The sequence below is a fragment of the Pleurodeles waltl genome, chromosome 7, assembly GCF_031143425.1.
Source record: "Pleurodeles waltl isolate 20211129_DDA chromosome 7, aPleWal1.hap1.20221129, whole genome shotgun sequence".
Classification (NCBI taxonomy): Eukaryota; Metazoa; Chordata; class Amphibia; order Caudata; family Salamandridae; genus Pleurodeles; species Pleurodeles waltl.
The window spans coordinates 1,369,396,723-1,369,413,384 of record NC_090446.1 but is presented as its reverse complement, the minus strand read 5'-3'; the positions used below and the strand labels follow the sequence as shown (position 1 = coordinate 1,369,413,384).

The 16,662-nt window shown below is 45.9% G+C and overlaps 1 long non-coding RNA gene across 1 annotated transcript in view; it reads left to right on the top strand.

The window, feature by feature from the left end:
• LOC138246325 (uncharacterized) overlaps positions 1-12,324 on the top strand; it is a 44,359-nt gene extending 32,035 nt beyond the window's left edge. The window contains exons 2-3 of the long non-coding RNA XR_011194263.1: positions 11,028-11,100; positions 12,259-12,324. This is a non-coding gene — a long non-coding RNA (uncharacterized lncRNA). The remainder of the gene's footprint in view (positions 1-11,027; positions 11,101-12,258) is intronic.
• Positions 12,325-16,662: the final 4,338 nt, after the last annotated feature.

Genomic DNA, 16,662 nt, shown 5'->3' with positions numbered 1-16,662 from the left:
TGGGTTATCACATTGGCAACGGTATACTTCGACCCCAAAAGAATAAAATCAAAGCCATCCTACACACCAATGCTCCCACCACGAAGAAGGGAGTTCGTTCCTTTTTAGGTCTAGTAGGGTACTATCGAAGGTTCATTCCCCACTATTCCAGTTTGGCTGCCCCCCTAACCAATCTCTTAAGAAAAGGACAGCCCAACAACATCCCACGACTAGACCCGACTCAACTTCATAGTTATCATACCTTGCAAAGGTGTCTCACCACTCAACCGATATTGAAATGTCCTGAGTTTGACAAACCCTTTCATCTCCAAACGGATGCCTCCGACGTGGGGGTAGGGGCCGTTCTTTTTCAAAAGGATGAAGACGGAGTGAGCCATCCCGTCGTCTTTATTAGCCGTAAGCTATTTCCCAGGGAGCAAAGATACCCCATTATAGAGTGGGAATGTCTTGCCATTAAGTGGGCTATCGAAAGTCTCCAATACTATCTTTTGGGCAGACCTTTCCTACTGTATACGGACCATGCACCCCTTACGTGGCTCTCAAGATATAAGAATACCAACAATCGTATATTGAGATGGTTCATGGAACTCCAACCTTTCTCCTTCCAGGTTTGCCACCTCCCTGGTGACCTTATGGGTCAGGCTGACTATTTGTCCCGGTTTCCGGATCTGGTGGGGCTCGATCAGCCCCATTCATGTGAGGGGATGTGTAACCGGGCGCCTCCGGACGCCGGTTCCGGGTCGGAGCGAACGGCCGCCGGAGGATACCCCGGGGGCACCCGAGGGATTCCTGACGTGATGACGTCCAACGTCATCCGTCAGATAGAAGGAGGAGGGACGACCGACGGAGAGGAAGAGTCGCGCAACCCAGAGAGAGACGCCGACGTCAGGGAGAGCCGGAGAGACGAACGCCGCGGACCACCAAGAGAGAAGGAAAACCCCGCCGTAGAGAAGGAACAGCGGACAGAGAGCGGAAACCCTTGGGCGCCTCCCGCCCCTGTCGAGACGAAGTCGGGAGATCGCCTACAAGCCGGCCACGTCCCTGGAGGGGCGTGGCCAAGTCAGGTACGAGCGTACCGGGGCTGGGACTGGGGTTCTGGGTGGTTGGCTGGGTTTAAAGGGGCTAAGAGGAGAGGGCTGAGGTCGTGTAGGGAAGGGGATCCTATTTAATCAGCACCACAGTTAACTGAAGGGTAACCCCACAAGGACCGTACCCAGACCAGTGGATAGAACTGTAAGGGGATCACAAACAGGGCACAACGAAAGGAAGACATAAGAGAAACGTACCCCCACATTCCTCCACCTCCACACAAACCCCCCCCCCTCTCACTCCTTACTAACCCCAATTAACCCTATATAGATAAATTTCCCCACTTACCTGTTCCTTTCTCCTTCTTTGTTTTGGGAAATCCTGGGGCCATGAGAGCCGGGTGAACAAGACCTCTCCCTCCGGACCGGACCAGGCTGTCCCGGGAACATCAAGGAACCCTGAAAAGAAAAGGGATTTATATATTAGTTTTGGACTTGGAATATAACACTTTGACGGAAAAGCTAGTGCTACAATCTCAACGAAGAAATAAATAAACGTACTACACCCTTAAGTGCCGCGTCTGTCACCTTCTTCCAATATCCCCTCGACTCGGGATAAAGGACCCCGTCACAGGGACCCACACAAGTGAGGTGTCATTTGACTTGGAAGACTGAGGGGGAATGCTTGGGAGTAGGAATTTTGTGCTGGAGCGGTGATCGTACAAACGAAAGTCAGGAAAATATGCTTTTTTAAGCAAATTTTGAGGTTTGCAGAGGAGTCTGGGTAAGAAAATGTTGGGGGATCCACGCAAGCCACACCTCCCTGGACTCCTTGGGGTGTCTAGTTTAAAAAAAAGGCCGCACCCAGGACCAAAAACATAGGTGCCCCCTCCCCCCAAACACAGGTAGTTTTGTAATATATCATTTTGATGTGTCCACATACGTCTGTGATGTGGCAAACACTAAAATTGTGAAAAGAAACGCACTTAGGTTATGTGAAAAAGACCCCTCATCCACCAACCAAGTTGGTGGCATGCTTCATCATCGGGGTCCCACCCGAGGCACCTAGCGTGTCACAGGTGTGCTGCGACACCTGATTACAGCTGAGCAGGTTTTGTTATTTTTACCACACGTACTGGTTGGATTTGGCACGACGGTGAGTGATGGTTCAGTGTATCAAATTTTTTTAACAAGAGATTTCACAAAAATGAAATGCACTGTTAATAACTGAAAGGCCAAAAAACGGAACCAATGGTTCACAGCTCGTGAGCTGTAAAGCCACGGCAAGGCACCGACCGCTTTACAGTCCATTCACACACCTTTCATACATGACACGCACAAGACCATTCACACCGCCAGCCACGGGCCCAGCACATTACAACACTCACATCGACAAACAGCGCCACTCAAGGGCCCATCACTTACATACGCCCACATGCCTGATCCAACAATCACACCAGCTGATGGGAGTGTGTGGACTGGTGTTTGGCTGGCAGTGTGTTGCAGTAGCCAACAGCAAGTCAATATGTACACTATGTACACCCTCAGCCAAGCCCCACTCCACACACAATGGCATTACTTTTTTTTTTTTTAACAAAGAAACCCCTAACTAATTAGAAATAATTACAAAACTACAAACACAAAAGCTCTAACTAAGTACATGACAGAAATGCTAACCATGAAACTTAACACATGAAAATACAAAACAGACATGAGTTTACACTCATGGTTGTTCCCAGTAATTCTTCTGGGTGTGGTAATTCTTAAAACAACCACCCACACACAGCCCAGGCTTTGAAGGACAATCTGGGCAGTACATTCGAGTCTCCCTCCGGATACCTCTTCGAAAACACACTCTATATTTCTTAGCTGGAAAGTCTTTCTTGGGTGTGGGAGGAATGTGCTCAGCAAAGTGGCGATCTTTCAATCTAGCCACATCCTCCACCACTGCTTCTCTAAGAACTCTGGCCGGTTCTACCACAATAAGGCTCTCTATCATTGACTCCTGAAATTTCACAAATATCATCTTTGACTCTGGAGACCTATCCTTAAACACAATAAAAGCATTAAAAGTTGCTAAGTGGAAGAGGTGAATTGCTAACTTCTTATACCAAACGTAAGACTTATGAATAGCAGTATAAGGTTCCAACCGCTGATCAACTCTATCTACACCTCCCATGCGCTTATTATAATCTAAAATGCACACAGGTTTGCGCACTTCAGCAACCTGGCCCCAAACCGTCACGGAGGAAGTACTCTCATCATGGATGGTACTTAGCATGTAGACATCTCTCCTGTCTGAAAACTTCAAAGCTAGCAGCTCATCATTCCACAAGGCACTGCACTGTCCCCTCTCAAGTTTTTTACAGACAAGCTCCCTTGGATAGCCTTTCCGGTTACAACGAATTGTGCCACAAGCAAGAGTGTCCACTTTAAACAATTCCTTGAACAACTGCACTCCAGTGTAAAAGTTATCTACATACAAAAGGTGACCTTTGTTGAACAGTCGTCTACCAAGTTCCCACACAATTTTCTCAGTAACTCCAAAAGTGGGAGGACAACCAGGGGGGTCAGTACTGGAATCCCTACCAGTGTAGACACGGAAATTATACACATATCCTGTACTACTTTCAGACAGCATATACAATTTAATTCCACATCGTGCCCTCTTGCTAGGAATGTACTTCCTAAAAACCAAACGACCCTTGAAGAGGACCAAAGACTCGTCCACAGCTATTTCTTTCCCTGGAACATAGACCTCTGAAAACCGATCTACAAAATGATCGACAGGCCTAATCTTAAAAAGACGGTCAGAATCAGGGTGATCTTGTGGCAAGGCTAATGCATTGTCAATAAAATGCAGCATCCTGAGAAGAAGCAAATACCGATTACGACTCATTGTTGCAGGAAATATAGCTGTTCCCATCAAGGGACTAGTAGACCAATAAGAAGCCAGTGACGGCTTCCTTAACAACCCCATCAAAAGAGTCAAACTTAAAAACCTTTTCATCTCCTCCAAATTTGTGGGAATCCACTGGGCAGCTCTATAGTGCGGCCTAAGTCTAGCAGCGTTGTCCCTCAAATACTGCTCCGCATACAAATTAGTCTGCTCAACAATCTCTTCCAAAAACACATCATCCACAAATAACTCAAAGAAATTGACAGGCAAAACGTTTTCAGTATTGACTCTACACCCCGGGAGACCAGTAAAGGCAGGCAACTCTGGCTGCTCCATGTTTGGGGCAACCCAGAGTTCAGGTCTTCTAACGGGAAACCTTTCAGCCCCAGGTTGCTGCACTAATGGCACATCAGTGTCCTCCTCTAAAATAGGCCCTTCATCTGCACTCAGTGTGACTTCCTCATCAGAAGATTCCTCTCTGGCAGAAACTTCACTGCCAGAATCCCTCACTTCCTCCTCTGCCTCAGATGCAGAGTCCGTCTCATAATCATTATCAGACAATGACTCAAAAAGCATACCAACCACATGCTGAGCGGTCATTCTGCGGCTAGGCATGATCTTTCCTACGAAAATTAACTGGACAAATGCACCACCACCAACCAGCATTGTGTAAGATAAGTAATAAAGTGTAGCTTTATTAGTAAGAGTTATAAACTCAAAAACTATACCGCTCACTTGCCTGAAAAAGCTTGAATCACAGCAACTACTCTGCACAGACACAGCAATCACCAATGATATCCCACTAAAAAGAAAGAAAGAAAAGACAACACAAATATAATTGTGCACAAATCTAAGGACAATTTCACACAAACCTGCATTTAGCACACCACCTACAAACATGTCATTCATACATGGCAACAATACTCCTTTGTAAATTGTTTTTACTTACCTAAAACATACAACTATGCAAACCGCAGGCCAACCACCGCCAAAACCGCAAGGAGTCACAGCAAAGAAAGCAAAAGCTTTGAACTAGAACAAAAAGGAGGAAAACAATTATCACAAATGCAAATACTTCGTCAGTTGACAAACATCCCACCATCAAGCATTTAGAAATTGGTGCCTAAGTGGATTCTGTCATAGGGGCAGAGGAGCCTACTAAAAAATAGGCCTATCTGCCCTAAGGAGGGCAGAAACTTCCTTTAGTTGTGTGTCCCCAAGGGCCCACCCCCAAACAAAAAACAGACCACACACACACACTATCCCTGGTGCCTATGGGCCTAAAAAAAATAGGCCCATCTGCCCCCAAGGGTGGCAGAAATGGCCAACAGTTCAATGCCCCCCTTGGGGGGGTGCCCCTTGCCCAAGGGGACGCCCCCACATAAATAAACATATTTTTAAAAATCCCTGGCGTTCTAGTGGTTTCTGCCCCCCTTGAGGGCAGATGATATTTAAAATAATAGGCCGATCTGCCCCCAACGGGGGCAGAAATGGCCTTGGTACAAGTGCCCCCAAAGGGGAGTGATCCTTGCCCAAGGGGTTGCCTCCCCTCCACTAACACACACACACACTATACCTGGTGTCTAAGTGGCTTTTGCCTCCCTTGGGGGCAGATCAGCCTAAAAATAATAGGCCGATCTGCCCCAAGGGAGGCAGAAATGGCCACAATAAACATGCGCCCAAAAGGGAGCGACCCTTGCCCAAGGGGCAGCTCCCAAACACGTAAACATTTTCTAGAACAAAAAAAAATCCCTGGTGTCTAGTGGATTCTGCCCCCCTTGGGGGCAGATCGGCCTAAAAATAATAGGCCGATCTGCCCCAAGGGGGGCAGAAATGGGCACAATAAACATGCCCCCAAACGGGAGCGATCCTTGTCCAAGGGGCCTCTCCCAAACACAAACATTTTAAAAATAGTAAAAAAATAAAAATCCCTGGCGTCTAGTGGATTCTTCCCCCCTTGGGGGCAGATCAGCCTAAAAATAATAGGCCGATCTGCCCCCAAGGGGGGCAGAAATGGCCAACATAAACATACCCCCAAAAGGGAGCGACCCTTGCCCAAGGGGCCGCTTGCAAACACAAACATTTCACATGAAAATAAAAATCCCTGGCGTCTAGTGGCCATTCCTGCTGCCCGATCGCGCGCTGATGTCATTACAGGGGGATGGGGGGGTTGGTGGGGGTAGGGATGGAAGGGGAAGGTCTTCCTCTTCCATCCCCGCCTTGGGGGTGGGGGGGAACCCCATGGAGGGAGCGCTAGCACTCCCTCCGGGCTCCGTGCCGAGGATGTAATGGTTACGTCCTCAGCACAGGAGCACTGTGCCGCAGGACGTAACCATTACGTCCGCGGCACAGAAGGGGATAAAGTATAGCTATGTACATCGAGATGGGATAAGTAATCGGATGTTTATAGGAGAAACAGCATACAGTGCTCGGCAAACAAGCTTAGTATGTCTGACAAAGATAATTGTTCCAGCAACATGAAGGAGTGTGGCTACTGTCACAAGATGTTATACCACGCAAAAATACAAACACCCGGAGGCCCATACCACTAAAACAACGAAAAACATTGTAGATGTAGTTTAATGATGATAATAAGAAGGAATATCCAAGTCATAGTTGCACCATGGGTGTTAGAGGGGACAATAGTACATGAAGAACTATAATACATGCAGGAACTACATTACATAAGACATAGCTAGCTAAGGAAAACATGTAACTCTCGGTCCATGTTAAGGCCCATTTCCACAGCCTGAAGTTTTAATATCCATTTGGCCTCACATCTACGTAAGTCCTTTGTCCTATTACCAAATCTGGGCGAAATGTCGACATGGGTAATTCCATGAAATCTGATGTTGAGAATGTCATTCTCCCCATGCAGTAAGTTGAAATGTGTTGCAAGAAGGTAAGTTAGAGTATGGTTCCTAATCGCTCTAATATGTTCTTATATTCGTTCTTTCAATGGACGAATAGTGCTACCCACATATATCAATCCACACACGCAAATAATGCAGTAAACAGTATACTTGGTGTTACAGTTGATAAAATGTCTGATATGGTGGGTAACATCCGTAGTGTAAGAAAAAGTCATCGTTTTGTTAAGGGCCATAGAACATGACACACATCAACCACATTTATAAAAACCAATGGGTTTATTAGAGAGCCAAGTAAGCTGGGGTGTTTTGGTAGGTGGTGCAAGAAAGCTGGGACATAAAAGGTTTCTCAATGTTTTGCCCCTGCTGTGTGTAATGGATGGTGTTTTGTTAGTTACAGAAGCCAAGCCAGCATCTAACAATAATAAATGCCAGTGTTTTTTCAATATCCGATAAACTAGCATACTGCTGAACCTAGTAATAAATGGAATGGCCTTCTTTTTGTCCGAATGGGTCTGTTTGGTGCGGCCTCTGATAAGTAAAGCTTGACGTTGTTTCAACGCAATCCGTTTGCTAGCCTTGGAAATCAAATTTTCTGAGTATCCCCTAGCACGGAAACGTTGTGCTAGGCCTCCAAGCTCTTCTTGCTGATACCAACGTCCTTTATGTAGAAACACATTGTTCTCCAGAACTAGTCTAGTGAGATCCAGAATTATTTGAGTATGTTCATACAAACTTGCATCACAGTCAGCAAGTGTTACGGAAAGCATATCTAAACCCTTTTCCAATGTAATGGAATGGAAGTGTACAATGAACTAACGTCCAGGGTCACAAAGGTGTACTCATCCGTCCAATCGATATCCTCCAATTGGCACAATAGATCCCTAGAGTCCTGTATATATGATGGTAAATTACGTACCAAAGGTTGTAAAAATGAGTCAATATATTCTGAGATTTGTTCATTCGGTGAGCCTATACCAGAAATGATGGGCCTACCAGGAGGGACCAACCCAGACTTGTGAACTTTAGGTAGAATATAAATGCAAGGTGCCCGGGGTGTACTATTATACAGATATCTGTACTCCTGGTCCGAGAGAAGGCACAAATTCTTCCAATACGTCAGTCTGTCACCAATTAGACTTACAACTTTTTGTGGAGGGTTGTCAGGTAAATGTGTGTAGGCTTTTGTATCACTGAGTTGTCTGTCAATTTAGGACACATAGTCCGATCTATTCTTAACCACCACATTGCCCCCTTTATCAGCCTCTCTGATGACAATGTTGGTGCATACAGAGAGTCTCTGTAGTGCCAAGAACTCATTGTAGTTTAAGTTGTTTTTTAATCTGAGAGTATGTGTCCTGAGTTTGTCCTCCAGTTCAAAGAGGTCAGTACCTTATAGAAGACATCAATATTATTGTCAGGCGGTAATAAAGGGACAAAGGTACATTTGGGTTTTAAGCCACTATCGAGATCCAAATTAGGTTGAATGTTCAGATGAATAAGTAAATCCTCCATACTAACACCAGAAGGAGTAGTAGGATCCAAAGACAAAACAGTCTGGATGTCATGTATGTCACTTATAGATCTATTGCATACACGTGGGATAGGCGTACAGGACAAGGGGTAGCTTTTTATCCCAATCCCGACCTGACTCTGTGATGGTTTTCTTCAGGAGGGTTTTGATGGTTCTGTTATACCGCTCCACCAGTCCGTCGGTTTGGGGGTTATATACTGAGGTGCGTATCTGTTTCACCCCTAGTAGTTGGCATATCTGGGCCATGAGCCGGCACATGAACGGAGTACCTTGGTCGGTCAGTATCTCTTGGGGAAATCCCACTCTAGAGAAAAACCCAATCATGGTGTGGGCTACATTCTTGCTAGACATACTAGTGAGAGGTATTGCTTCTGGATAACGAGTAGTGTAATCCACTAAAACTAATAAATATTTGTAACCCCTTGAGGAGGATATCAACAGACCTACCAGATCCACCCCAACCCTAGAGAATGGGTCCTCGATTATGGGAAGGGGGAATAATGGTGCTTTCAGGTTATTTGGGGGGTTTATCATTTGACATTTTGGACAAGAGCTACAAAATCTCCTGATATCTGAGAAGACCACTGGCCAGTAGAAGCAGCGGAATAAATACTTCTACATTTTATCCCTGCCATAATGACTGCCCCCTGCTTGTCCATGCGCTAGTTGCACAACTTGGGTACAGAAGGGAGCGCGAACAATCAACTGTGTTTTCCTATCCTGGTTCTGGTGTGGAACTCTATACAACAATCCGCTCTTGATGAGGAAATAGGGACCCACTTGTTCGGTTGGTTCTGTGACAGCAGATGTCCATGCGGTCTTCAGAGAGGCATCCTCTCTCTGACATACTCTAAATCGTCCCTGTGTTGTTAGGACTCTTTTCCCTGTCGGATGTGTAGTGGTTTGGCTATTTTCTGGGACCTTTGTGTAGTAGTGTTTACTTTGTTCTCTTTTTTCCATCTTGCTTAACATTGTTCTGTTCTCCCTGGTTCAGTCTGGTTGTTGGAGAAGGGGGCGTTGGTCAGCCATGCAGTGACCGAGTTTTGCCTGTATATTTCTTCCAGCAGAAGTTAAAAGTCCGGATAATCTGTACCTATAATAATATCTTCCACCAACTGTGGTATAGCTCGTACTTTTATCTTCTTCTCTTCATTTCCTCTCCAGTCAATAGTTATCTCGGCTATGGGGTATTCTTTGCATTCTCCGTGAACACAACTGATAGCGACGGTCTCTCCTGTTACCCACTGGTCAAGAGAGACCCGGCTTGCATTGATTACAGATTGACAACATCCTGAATCGATTAATGCCAAAGCTGTTGTCTGATTTTCTTTTATTGTCCAGGCATACTGCGGAGTTTTCCTGCAGGCCCACAGAACTATGCCCCTCATTATTCCTACTTCCATTGGCTCTGGGGTTGGTATTTTATGTTGACAATTCCGTGCGATGTGGCCCCATTAAGCACATTTAAAACACTGTGGACTCTGGCTTGGTTCCTTACGGGGTTAGCACACATGTAGGTGTCCTTCCTGGGATGTTCGATAACCGGATTTCTGAGAGGAAGTGCAACTTGTGGGAGCTGGGTTCCTCCCGTCATAGGTGTTACTCTGAATTCAGGGGCTCTATGAAAGGCATTTGATAATTCAATGGCCTGGGAGACCGTGGCCTCTGGGTGTTGTTTAACCCAACTTCATGTGTTCACGGGTAGTGCTTCCAGGAATTGTTCTAACAATATTGTCTAGATTATTTCTTCTTTTGTGTTTTCTGTGGGACATAACCACTTGAGGCCTTGGTCCTGAACTCTATAGAAAAGAGCGCTGGGGGTTTCGGGTACATTCCATTTTGTTTTACGGAATTTCAACCGGTAGTGTTCCGAGTCCAGGCCGACTCTTTCAAGTATAGCCTTCTTAATCTCCCCGTACGGTGTGGTACCCGCGGGGTTTATGGCTTGATAAGCAGCTTGCAGCTTACCTGTAAGTAGGGGAGCTATGTACTGTCCCTACCTTTCCTGGGGCCAATTAGCTGAGCCAGCAACTCTTTCAAAAGTAGTAAAGAAGGCTTCAGTGTTCTCTCCTTCCTGGTGTTTCTGTAGTATAAAACTCAGGGCGTTAGGGTGTACCCTGGTGGTAGCAATTGTGTCTGTGAGTCTTTGGATGGCCGATTCATGAACCAATTGATTATTTCCAATAATGGTGTCTTGGCTTTTGAGTGCAACTTTTAACGCTTTCCTAATTGTCTGGGCCGTCTACAACTGTTCTTCCCAGGCCAATTGTAGATGTTGTTGTCCCTCTGCTAGTTGTGTGATCCTGTCCTAAAGTGACGGTTTGTCTTCCATGTTCCCTATTTGCAGTCAGTCTTGTCTTTATCCCACTTCTGACACCAGGAATACACGGAAGGACGGTATCTGGGGTATATCCATGGTGTTTATTACTGGGGCCGTCAACCAATGGAACGGAAGAAGGAATACACGGAGGACGGTATCTGGGGTATATCCATGGTGTTTATTACTGGGGCCGTCAACCAATGGAACATATACCAATGTTCCACAGAGAATCATCAAGAGAAAATAACAAACTAACAAAACAAAAATAAAAAGGAACCCAAACTTCTTTGTGGTATAGTTTAGAGCTATTGTGTTGTCTGTTTTCCATTCCCTTTTCTTCCATTTTCGTATGCGCTGTTTCTTTCATTCGTTACAGGAAGTACCAATGTCCTCCAAGGCCCTCGTCATCCGGGTCATGGGGAGAAAATAAAATAAAGGCCCTGATTCAGGTAAGTGTTGTCTGATTTTCTTCTATTTAACTCTTTTCTTATGGGCATGCAGGCATAATAACAGGTTCCATTGTGGAGGGAGGGAGGAACTTAGGTTAGCCTGAGTAGGAAAAATAGTCTCTAGAATACCTGGGTATCGTGTGTCACAGATGCATGCAAATAACTTTGGGATCACCCTAATGCCACCTTCTCCCGTACAAGACCATGTCTATATCACTGTGTAGAATTAGAATAGTGCCAGTTGGGTCTCTGTGTCCCCATCTGTTTCCTGCTTCTTCCTTTTCCCTGTGCCCAAACCTGAAACCGATCGCTTAAGCGATCACATACCTGTGACAGCCACGCCCCTCCATGGATGTGGCGGGCCTCAGCATTCCTCCAGAGGATTCTTGGTTGGTTGACGTCTGATCCTGCTTCATTTGTCCCTTCTCCTCGGGTCTCCATCGCCTCTCTCCTCACTCCTCGGGTCTCCGTCCTCGCTCTCCTCACTCCTCGGGTCTCCGTCCTCTCTCTCCTCACTCCTCGGGTCTCCGTCCTTGCTCTCCTCGCTCCTGGGTTTTCTGTCGCCTTTCTCCTTGTTCCGCCACACACCATCTCGGCTCTCCTCACTGCCCCAGTCTCTGTCTCTCCTGTTCGCGCTCCTCCAATTACAGTCTTCTTCTCTCTTGCTAGTCTGTACGTTGGTGCAACCTCCACGCATACCGATGTGGCGCGCTTTATCGTGCCCATGGGGTATGGGTCCTGAGGACCCGGGTCCTCCCCGCTTACATCGTTTTTGCAGGTTACGGCCTCCCTGCTAAAGTGTTACAAAGCAGCTTGAAGGGGGATCTTCTGGTAACCAGCTAAAATGTTGGGGCCTCAAGGCAGGGGAGATGTGGGTTTGTGGATTTACATGTAGGAGTAGTCTGGCAGCAGAGATCTGAATCTGTTGTAGTTTTTTCATAGTTGATAAAGATGGTCTGAGGTAGGGGCTATTGACCTTATCAGGTTTAGACAGTACAAGAGAGATAGTAGCTTGGACCTTGTGTGGAAATCCCAGGTTGGGGAAGGTGCATTGCAGAGTTTTCATAGTAATAAAGCTTGGTTTTGCTAACTTGTCCACTTGGACATTCATTGATTATTTGGTGTACATGGTAATTACAAGGTTTCTTACTTCCTCAGATACTTCAGGAGGAGGTCCCAGATCGTCAGGACAGACGCAGAGTGAGCCATAATTTTTCGAGTTGCCACATGTAAGTATTTCAGTTTTGGAAGCATTCTATTTGAGGTGGCTCCATGTCAGCCACTGATCAACGGCTCTGAGGCAAGTGAAAGTTTTTGCATTTTCCATGTCTTTGGAGGCTTTCCAGTTTAAGAGGTATTTGTGTGTCATCTACATAGTTCTAGAATGTGAACTGAAATTAATTGATCATTGCCGATAATTACTTCATGTAGATGTTGAAAAGTATGGGTCAGATGATAGAGCCGTGAGGGACCTCTGCTTTTGTAAAGTATGGTTTGAATGAGAAGGAGGAGTACGGATGACATTTGTTCGGTTTTGAAGGTAAGAAGTAGTCCACTCGAGAGCAACCCCCTCTATGCCGGCATCATAGAGTCTTTGGATTAGAGTGTCATGGTCAACTGTTTAGAAGGCAGCTGAAAGGTCCAAGAGAAGTAGTGTAACAACGCCATTACGGTCTACACTGTTTTTAAGGTCATCCCAGATGGCGATGAGGGCAGATTCTCTGCATCTTACCGTACAGAATTCTGTTTGGGAGTAGGAAAGTATGGAGTTACATTCAATGAATTATTAAATCTAGGCGAATGCTGCTCTTTCGATCAGTTTGACCAAGAAAGATCTATTTGTGATCAGTGTTTCATTGTTTAGGTCATCTGGAGCGAGGTTTGTTTTCTTCAATATTGGGCATATGTATGTTTTTTTAAATCTGTAAAGTTTCCTGTAGTTAAAGAATTATTAAAATAATTTCCCAGCAGAGGTAGTTAAAAGAATATTCTTGATTTGTGGTCAACAAGGGCTGGAAGGGCCGCCAGATGTCATGCTTGATTTGATCAGATCCATAAATTCATTTTTTGATAGTTGTTTGAAGGAATACAGAGGAAGGGTTAGCCTTCACTTGAAAGGGAGTGTTGGAAATGGGCTGGTGCTGGTGTTTTCCTTTGTTTTAAATAGGAGACCAACATGTCTACTTTGTTTGTGTAATGATGTGACAGTTTGTTATTCATTTATTGAGTCATGGGATGAGATCCTTCTGTGCACTTAGGTTTACAAAATTCAGTGAGAATTTTATAAAATACTTTATTTGCACATTCAGCATTTTGAATTCTGCTTGAATAGTACCTTTTTTTTGCTGTTCGATTGTTGACTTGTACAGTCTGTTAAGTGTGTGTAGGTGAAGTTTGTCTTGATCACTATTTCTTTTGAGCCAGGTGTGTTGCATCTTTACAGTTTGTTATTTTATTTGTTTTAGTTCTGCATTCCCCAAAGGTGCTTGTTTTCATTTGGCCTGTTTTGTTCTTCTTACTGATTTTAGGATATCAAATGCTACCTGGAGCCACTCATAACATTGTTTGCACAGAATTTATTGTGTCTAGATCTTTCTTGGAAGTTAGTTGTGGTTCTAAGTATTCAAAATTGAGTTTCTTCCTCGGTCAATAGGTGGATGCATGCATGGTGGCCTTAGGTATTTTTGGAAATGGCCCTTTTTGCAGGGTCCTCCCCAGAGGTTTTAGCCTGTTGTAGTTGGACTCTTGTTCTAGGCAGATCTGCTGGTTTGAGGATGGCAGTACTTATGTTTGTAGGTGACTATGCTTATCCTACAACAAGTCGAAACTGTAGTCCCAACCATTGGCTCACTAGCAGTACCTCACGAAGAACCCAAACAGTTAAAGGTGATTTGTGGCAACCTTTACGCATGGACTCAGAAATATGACATCTCAGGGAGTGTCGTGGTTAAACGGAGATTACCCCTTTCTCACAGATACATCATGTCTCAACCAAACACAGGCAATAACGAAGCTGCACTAAGGTTTTAATGGTTTTATTTAACACAATCTGCAATTTACGGTAAATTGCATGGGCTGCAATGATTAGGATAATGAACTGTGCAAGAGACAGAATTGTAAAGACAAGAGTCATGATTATGAAGAACCCCATCATCTTGCAATAACATGGAAAGACATAGAGGGGGTCATTCTGACCCTGACGGGCGGCGGTGGCCGCCCGCCAGAGTTCCCCCCTCCGAAATACCGCTCCGCGGTCGAAAGACCGCGGAGGGTATTCTAAGTTTTTCCCTGGGCTGGCGGGCGGTCGCCAAAAGACCGCCCGCCAGCCCAGGGAAAAACTCCCTTCCCACGAGGATGCCGGCTCGTAATCGAGCCGGCGGAGTGGGAAGGTGCGACGGGTGCTGTTGCACCCGTCGCGTATTTCACTGTCTGCCAAGCAGACAGTGAAATACTCGTAGGGGCCCTCTTACGGGGGCCCCTGCAGTGCCCATGCCAGTGGCATGGGCACTGCAGGGGCCCCCAGGGGCCCCGCGACCCCCCCTACCGCCATCCAGTTCCCGGCGGGCGGACCGCCGGGAACTGGATGGCGGTAGGGGGGGTCGGAATCCCCTCGGCGGCGCAGCTAGCTGCGCCGCCTTGGAGGATTCAAAAGGGCGGCGGTACACTGGCGGGAGACCGCCAGTGTTGCCGGTCTGACCGCGGCTTTACCGCCGCGGTCAGAATGCCCTGCGGGGCACCGCCGGCCTGTCGCCGGTGCTCCCGCCGACCCTGGCCCCGGCGGTCTAAGACCGCCGGGGTCAGAATGACCCCCAGAGTGTATAATATGTCCTAATACCATATCATAAGAAGCCTAACCTCCTACCTAAAGGAGAGCTGGGTATGTTAAACCTAACCTGCCAATGCCATGTCCCTGGAAGGAGCCCCCAACCCTTGTTACCTTATAATGAGGTCTCGTGCTCAGACTCCGAAGGAACACGAAGTCCGGATCAGAGTCAAGGTGACATGCAGCACCGATAGCAGCGATGGTATCTGGTCGGAATCTCTCTGATTATCTGTCTAAAGTGTGATGTATTTATATAGATCTACTTGGATCCCTGACATAGGTTGTTCCCAAACAATAGATAACACAGCATGCTTGGGACGGTAATTAATATAAACAATTCCCTCAAAAGCGTGAAGAGGGAAAGTACATAATGTGAGCACCTACAGTTTTGTTTGTCTTTGTCGCTTGATTTGATGCCTTAGCGCTGTGGCACTGATAACATAAAGCTAAACAAAAAGCTTAACTATGAACAAGGCAGCCATCTTAGAAGTATTAATTAAATAAATGGGCTAAGACAGTTCAAGCTAAGTAGGTTAAAAGTCAGTAGGTGACGGGGGCACAAGTCTGCAAGCCAAAGGCTCAGCTAACTCCTGTTGTCCAATTAAAACAAACTAGGATTCACTACAAGCCTTCCTCCTCTTTGTTTTCTGACCTTGTTTTGTTGCCTTTAAGGCTCTGGGCTCTTTACCACTGCTAGCCAGTGCTAAAGTATTTGTGCTGTCGGCTTAAACATGGTAACATTGGTTTGTACATAGTTGGCATATTTAATTTACTTGTAAGTCCCTAGCAAAGTGCACTATGTGTGCCCAGGGCCTGTAAATGTAATGCTACTAGCGGGCCAGCAGCTCTGATTGTGTCACTCAATAGAGTAGCCTTTGAAACATATCTCAGACCTGCCACTGCAGAGTGTGTGTACAGTTTTAAACTGCAGTATTGACCTGGCAAGTTCACCCACTTGCCAGGCCCAAACCTTCCTTTTCATTACAAATAAGCCACCCCTAACGTAGGCCCTGGTTAGCACCAAGGGCAGGGTGTGGTGTATTTAAAAAGTTGGACATGTACTTTTAAATTTAACATGTCCAGATAGTGAAAAACTGATCAATTCATTTTTCACTAAAGCAAGGCCCATTTCTCCCATAGCTTAATACTGGGGTTACCTTGAAGCATCCTTTAAGTATAACTTTCAATTGGGAAAATTTAGAAAAATTGAGTTTGGTGTCTCTGGACTCACTATCACAACTGATGGTGAAGTCGGAATTTAAGGCCAGATGTAGCAAAGTATTTGCACGTCGCAAACGGCGAAAATCGCCGTTTGCGAGGTGCAAATGCCTCTTTGCTATGCAGAAATGCATATTGCGAGTCGGTACCGACTCGCAATATGCATTTCCGACTCGCAAATAGGAAGGGGTGTTCCCTTCCTATTTGCGAGTCTGAGTGGTATGCAATACCATTTTCGACCGCGTACGCGGTCGCAAATGGCATCGCAGTTACCATCCACTTCAAGTGGATGGTAACCCACTCGCAAATTGGAAGGGGTCCCCATAGGACCCCTTCCAGTTTGTGACTGGACCCACAAATATTTTTTCAGGGCAGGGAGTGGTCCAAGGGACCACTCCCTGCCCTGAAAAAGTACCGAAACTAAAGGTTTCGTTTTTTTTTTTAAGTGCAGCTCGTTTTCCTGTAAGGAAAACGGGCTACACGTAAAAAAAAAAAAACTGCTTTATTTAAAAGCAGTCACG